At 35.9% G+C, this 7860-nt stretch overlaps 1 long non-coding RNA gene across 1 annotated transcript; it reads right to left on the bottom strand.

Annotated features, from left to right (window-relative positions):
- Positions 1 to 359: 359 nt before the first annotated feature.
- Positions 360 to 7701, bottom strand: LOC124295341. The gene is made up of 4 exons (XR_006905259.1): positions 2339 to 7701; positions 1557 to 1698; positions 918 to 1496; positions 360 to 473 (listed from the first exon to the last, which is right to left on the bottom strand). It is a non-coding gene; the product is annotated as an uncharacterized LOC124295341 (long non-coding RNA).
- Positions 7702 to 7860: the final 159 nt, after the last annotated feature.

The raw sequence follows: 7860 nt of genomic DNA, 5'->3' as shown, positions 1-7860 counted from the left end.
AATTCCACCCTAGCTGCCACAGGTGGAATCCAAGCCCGCAGCAAATCGTTGGGGGATGATCCGCATCCGCAGGCATCGTTCGAAAGCACGGATTTCCTGCCCACGCACTTCTCTCTCCGCACAGATTTCTCTTCTCCGTCAAAAACTATATCTGCCGCACGATCTACCGGAGGCTGGGTTTGGATTCCGAGAAGATTCACGCGTCCCTCACGCGTCGTGGTTTCATCCGGCGGTGCGAAAGCCTCGTCTCCGTCGTATCTGAACCCGCATGTAAGCCCTCGGGCTGCTGGCGCAGCCCCCGAAAAAGGATCCTCGCCTCGTCTGCACCCTCCTCCTTTATCCCAAAGGATTCGTGACGATCCGAGGTATCCTCAGGCGATGTTGCTATCGTCGCGTTTAATTTCCGTCGCAAAACTTCAACCCCTCGTATCACGATCCCGCATCCTTGTCCAATTTTCGAACCTGCAATACAACTGTGAGGGGGGAAAGAAAAAACATTACCAATGCTTCACATTGTTTGAATTGAAAATAAGGGCTCTGTGTGTATTAGAAAAGGCGTTCAAAAGCAGGCTTTGAGTCAAAAGGTGTGTAGCTTTTTAACGATGGAAAAAAAAAAAAAAATGACCGGAATAAAATGAAATAAAAACAATAAAAAACGTGTTCAGGACACGCCAGCTTTCACAATCTAACTCACGCGTCGTGGGCACAGGTATGTACCTACATATCGACCCGTTGCATATGTTACAAGTTGCCTGCGGTATAAGTATACCCGACGGGTTTGAGCCGCGCGTTACTCGAGGTAAAAGAAATAAATATCCATCCCTGTGTATGTAAAATATCGCGTACACGTACAGAACGGAAACACGATCGTACTATCAGTTGTACAAGGATATACAGGATACATAGAGGGAACTTACGATCGGCGCAGTGGAGGCAAAACCGTTGGTGAAAAATTCCCGCAAGTTTCGGTGTACGTCCTGCGACTCCGGGTTCCAGAACGCTCTCCACCCTAATTTCGACTTTGCCATCTCACGGCCTCGATGCTACGCGGCAGATTTTCGACGGCGGTAAATTTCCGTCGTAAAAAAAAACTGCGTGTTCCTGGACGTGTCCCTGACGGCCTTGCCGATTTTTACAGCCGAAAGCGGAATGGACGGTGGTTTGATTTTTCTTTTTTTCTTTCTTTCTTTTTCATCGTCGCACGGTGATTCAGGACCGATTTGCAATTCACCGCAGTAAAGAATGACGCGTCCGGAATTTCAGGGTTAGCAGCTGCGATACGTCGCTTCGTATTCTTTATACGAACTGCTTTTTGTACTCGGCAGCTTTTCTCTCAATTATGCGGAGCGAAAAACAGCTCGGCGCCTCAAAGCTTCTCAGCCTGCATCGATTCATCACTGTTATACGATTAAATATAACGTGTTACGTTCAAGCGAGGCCTTTTCATGCAGGTGTACATGTGTATACTTCAACCCACCGCCTGGCGCACTCTTCCTCTGAAACAAATTGCCTCATTGTTGGGGCGAGTGGATTGCCTGGAAGATTACCTCAATTACCTTGTAAGCTTCCTGTAACTCTGGGTCGAGAGAACGGGGGCGAATTACCCGATGGTGATTTATGCTGGTAATGAACAAACTGGATGAATTCATGCTCCTGTGTAGGTCGTATTTTCTCCATATACGGATCATGGGGTGGAATCTGAGAAAGACAACAACCTTCTTCAATTATTGATCGAATGAATTAAAAGCTAAAAATATATACAATATCTAAAATGACTGAAGTACATAGTTGGAGTTAGATCTGTACAGTTCGCTGTGAAATTTCGCTATATACTATTGTTAATCTGAACCGCGGGAAAGGAATGAAAATTTCGAACAGGAATACCTAAGTTGGAAAAAGCAGTAACCTTGCCACGGACTGAGTCGATAAAAAAAAAAAATGGACCATCGAAGATTTCGCTGACGCGAAAGCGAAGTCAGCGGTCGGTGAAAAAGTTTTCACACTCAATTGATTCGCGGTCGGTTATGATAATTCCGTCGAACACGACGTTGATTCTCATCGCCGTGGCGAACGAGCCAACAAGCAGTTGTAAGATGTCTATAAAATTTAACAACAATGCATTATGTAAGTACACGCATATAAACGTTGAAGAAAAAAAAAAAATGCAGAACTGCGCCTGAACGACGGCAACCAACCACGCATCACCTGTTGCAGCTAGTGAAAAATTTCTAGCCACCAACAGGTATTGTAAATCGAATTGCCTGGCGTTAGGCGCACCGCGAATATTATCGATTGTCAAGGGTTGGTATGCGGGGATAATAAAATTGCATCCGTGTACCTGATTGTGAGATTTGGCAGTGTTTCAGTTTTTTTTCTCTCACATCTTCGTGGGCGATGAAATATACCTTGTACATATATCGTGTATGAAAATCTTTCTCCTGTAGTCCCTGTGCGTTCCGTGAAGGGTGATCCAGGATGCAGATCGGACGGATTTGACGTCGTAGGTTGACGACATATAATAGTTAAGTATTACCTAATCAAATTTATTTTTACTTAATAATTTCATGGTACAATCTATATGCCTACTATGATATACAAAACAACGTATTAGTACAATTTGTTTTATGAAGATAGAAGAAAAAAGAAAAAAAAAAAAAACAAACAAGAACCAATTGTCATGGAAAAAGTAACTGTGATAACTTTACAATAAATAACGTTCCAAGGATAATTAGCAAGGAATTGTGAAAGAAAAATACATGTAAAATTCTTGAGTTAGAGGCTTCGCTATTACATGTATAAGTTATACGCAGTCGGTTCGACGTTTTATTATACCTATTATATTTATATTATATATAAGTATAATATATATAGGTGTACTGAATAAAATAAATTGACATGGTAACGCAGCTGTACGACGGTATATTTCATGCATATATATATATGTATATGTATATAATATATATATATATATATATATATATATGTAATATATACATATATATACACATAATATGTATATGATGTCAAATGAATCATTACTAATGTACATAACGTACGGAATTCATTATTATTGTAATTGTAGCAGCCTCACTCTCTAATAATACTAAATATATATATATATATATATATATATAATATATTTTATATATATATATATAATGATGGTATTCAATGCGGTAATTATTATTATTTATGTTACTATAAGTATTATTATTATTACTGTCATTATTATTATTATTAATATTATTAACGTGATAAATAATAATCAATAGAATAATGTTCATAATAAACAATACAGTACTAGGTATTTTTGTGGTTTTATATTCATTTTTATTATTATTATTAATTATTTGTTTAAATATTATTCATATATATCTATATACATATAATGTGTACGTATGTGTATATTAATATATGTATATAGATATATTGTATTAATCACAAATAGCGTATTCTGAAAAATAGATTAGGGTCCGGTGGACGGAGGGCGAAAACAGCTTTCAAATCTTTAGAAGGTGCCTGGTTAATCAACTTGCGATAGGAATGTACCTATTATACATCGTCACCTACCTATATTCCTATATTCCAATGTTGTTGTAATATAATAATGATGAAGTGAGAAGGTCATCCCGATTTCCCGCCTGCATTTGAAAATATTACAATCTTACGAATTAAGTGTCGCGTAAAACAGGCACCTGATCGATGAATGAAAATTACGTTTAGAAACGAATCGCTGCAGGAGACGCGTCTTCGCCCTTCCGCCCGGGGAACCCCCTATAACAGGGCACTATGAACAGCAGTCTGCTGGCTATAAGTGTGACGTTTTTTTCAACTTTTTTTCAAAAAACTGTTCTCTTCCTCGTGTTTACCACCTCATACCACACCTCCTCCCCCTACCCCAAACCCTCCCAACCCTTTCTCCATACTTTTTCACCTCCCTATAATATAAACACCGAAGATTCGGATCGAAACGAGCACCTTTTAAGAAAGCGAAAGAAAAATTATTAAGCGTGTCACGGAATATAACGAACGAATGTGGAATTCTGCTTCGCCAATTTTTTCGGGGACGATGCGGGAGACAGGGAGGAGGAGGACTGGAAGAATAGAAACGAATTATTATCATCACCGTCGTTGTTACGCGTCCGCGCGCGATGACAAATCTTTAAGAAATTTCCATTCTTCGTTAATGCCTCAGAGCGCGGGATTAACGATATAGTTTTTAATAATTCATCCTGATATTGTGTTTGATTATATACATATATTTTTCTTTTATTTTTTCATGTATTCGTGCGTTGCGATGCAGTTTTCAACAAAATGGAAATGAGAGAATTTTATAGAACAGAGAGAGAGAGAGAGTGAGAGAGAGAGAGAGAATAAAGAGAAAGAATTAAGGGGGAAAAAAGAGATGAAAAGAAAGAGAAAAGAATAAGGTAAAGTATGACGAATGGGGAAGGTAATAGTCATTTCCACCCTTCTGCCCCTCTCCTTATGTGTAGATAATTGTTTGTTCAATATGTATAATATGACATACTGCTATTACTATGAATATATCAATAATAAAACTGCGCCCTGTTCGCAGCATGCCTTCACTACTATCAGCCTGCGCTACTGTACATTCTGTTTTTTGTATTTCAAATTCGACTCTTCATATCGCCTCATGATATTTATACTGTGTACTTTTATCATTTTTGATGTACATATTATAACGTTCGTTTTGTTGTCGTATTTTTTTTCTTTTCTGTCATTTTTTACTTTTGCTAAATTTTTTTTATTTTCATTTTTTCTTCATCATCAGACGCCGCATCTCTACCTCATTGTCAGCCTAGAGCCTACACACCATGCACGTCTATTCTACCTCTAGCTCACTCTCTTTCTCTGGATTTGTCCCCCTTCTATGCTCACGCTCCATTTCTCTCTGTTTTCTCACGCTTATATACGTTATAAATAGTGTATAGCTGTTTTATCTTACGTAATTATCGATAATATGTATGTGTGTTAATAATATAAGATTTTTAATTACACATTACTATTTATATTATTATTATTATTGTTGTTGTTGTTGTTGTTATTATTATTATTATTATTTCATTAACCTTTTATGCTGAGTTGCCGCTGCATAAAGCGCAATATTTATATATGACCATGACGATGCGATGCGTCTTTTTCAACGAAATCAGAAAATATCTATCAAAACGAAACTAACCAACAATAAAAGAAATTCGATAACGTTTCATATTCTTGCGAGCTGACAATAATTTAACTACATTCTTTATCCTCTTTTCTTTCAATCCAATGTATAACCTACGACTGACAAAACTAACATTATGTTATGTTCAGAGTAGAGAAAAAAAAAAACCAAACTATCGGGAATATTTGTCAGGGCATTTAAGCAGCAGCCAGAATTACATTCCAGATTGTTATTCTGAAATTAAAGGGCTGACCAACTTGCCTGGCGCCACCGTGTTGTGCGAACGCAACGTTATGCTGGGCCAGAAGTACTACGTTATAAGCCTAATCTATTATTTTGCAGTAAAAAATAGCGTAAACGGCACTGTATTAGGAAGAAGCTAATATATTTATACGTATATATATATATATACGGGTTCATGCTCTTGATTATTACTATTCTTTATTTTATCGTCGTCAGAAATATATGCTATATAATTCTTTTTTAAATCTTCGCTTAATATCGTTTCACTAATTATCATTACACCATACACTATTTTGTTCGTGACGTTATAATTCTTTTTTATCGTTATCGTATTATTAATATCTTGAGTGTTATCGTTAAGGATTAATAATTAATTGTTTAATTAACTGATTATTATTCATCTATTTTTACATGTCAAGGAATTCCGGCTGATCTGCGCTTCCGTCAAAAGTGAGAGAAGAGAAAGAACAGAGTGGAAAGAAAGAGAGAGAGAGAAGAGAGAGAGAGAGAGAGAAGAGAGATACAGAGATAGAGAGAGAGAAATAGCCCGACCGACCGTCAAAAATACCTCCCATTTTATTTATTGTGTCCCAAATTGACAAGGAGTGCGAGTTAAAATTTTCGCATTATACTATTTATATATACATGGAATTAGACACGCGAAAGAAGTTCTCTTTACCATGGTCAGGATTTAGAGGGAATGAAAAGATGATAAAAAAAAAAAAGAAACCGATACTCCACGAAATGAAAATAAAAATAAAACACAGTAAAACAAAATAAGCTTTGCCGAAGTTCCCGCAGTCTATTTACTGTCTCGTGTATGCGTTTTAAATATGTGTCTACCTTTTCGCTAACGATAAAATCTAAACGCGGGGTGGGGAGGACGGCGCATGATGAATTATATATGCGATGTATTTTTTATCATACGAAAAGACGCGTTGTCGCTGGGTAATTAATTCGTACTGCAATAAACTAGAGTGACCTGGATCCAATCGAAATGTTGGAGCGAGGTAAGCGTTGAATTTTGAAATTGTTCTTGTTTTTTTTTTCATCTCTTTTCTCGTTTTTCCATGTTTTCAATTTCTTCTTTCAAATCTACGCATCTACGATACCTCGGGTACCTACATATATATATAATGTATATGTACATATATGCGTGTATGTATATATTGTATATATATGTTGAAATTTTCATATATGATAGCTATGTATAGTACCTACGCGCTAACTGCCTAGAAAATTCTAAAATATGTACCCGTAGCTTCGACAACGGCGACTATTCACCAATTAACGAATTTTCAAACTACATTTATATGTATATATGTGAAGGTATGTGTTTAAGGTATAATATAAGTATATAGGTATAAATTTAATTTTAATAATTATAGATACCGTTCGACAATCTCGGGCAAATTATTGATACATACTTAATGAATGTAAGTAATATTATACAAGTTTAATACGTATGCGTGAATTGGATTTATGTGTGTTTACACGGGGAAAAGTCTCTCCACTCGCGTGAATAATTTTACCGAATGCTTTGAGTATACGATGCCTGTTAGTGTACTTCAATCGTTACATATCACTATTGTTATTTTAATTTATCGTTTTCATATTCATTATTATCTACTTAGTAGGTACTAGATTTCATTTTCACGCCATTTCTTTTACCCATACGACCCTCTACTAAGAACCTGTAAAGCTACGACGCCTAAGGTGATGAATTATTAACTCCTACATATCTTGTTAATAATAATAATAATATAATATAAGATCGGATAAATAAAATGTATGTTACGATATACGTTTATATGTATGCCATACACATATATATATATATACGTCAGGTATATAAATGAATATATGCATACATATACATGCGGGTGTGTGTATGTATAATATATACATATATGTATATATACAACTGCATATACATTCCTACCTAGGCTAGACTCCGACGGAAAAATATATTTATAAAAAGTTATAATATTATTATATTATATGTTATATTTTATTAAATATACGTTTCAAGCGTTCTATGTACCGTACTAATCTTCTATTTTTTACCTCTAAGCTCCCGCCGCCACATAAACTGACAACGTCACATACGTTAAGTTGCGTCACGTTACGTTACGTCACGCCTTGCGTTCGGCGATACCTAATCAACGGCTCCCGTGTAATAAATGGAGCTGCGTCTATTGTTATTAATTATAATAATATATTTTTACTCAATTTTTGTTGGTTTTTTTTTTTTTTTTTTTTTTTTTTTTTTTTTTTTTTTTTTTTTTTTTACTTTACGTTACTTCACTTTGCTTCATTAATAATAATTAGTTAATTAATATAAATTATAATCGTACGAACCGGCTATGCCTCTTCCATAAATATATTTAAAGACGAATGACGCGTCGTTAAAACACTGCCACTACGTA

This window comes from Neodiprion lecontei, chromosome 7 (assembly GCF_021901455.1).
Source record: "Neodiprion lecontei isolate iyNeoLeco1 chromosome 7, iyNeoLeco1.1, whole genome shotgun sequence".
NCBI lineage: Eukaryota > Metazoa > Arthropoda > Insecta > Hymenoptera > Diprionidae > Neodiprion > Neodiprion lecontei.
Note: the sequence above shows the minus strand (reverse complement) of the source record. Positions and strands in the feature narration are given on the sequence as shown.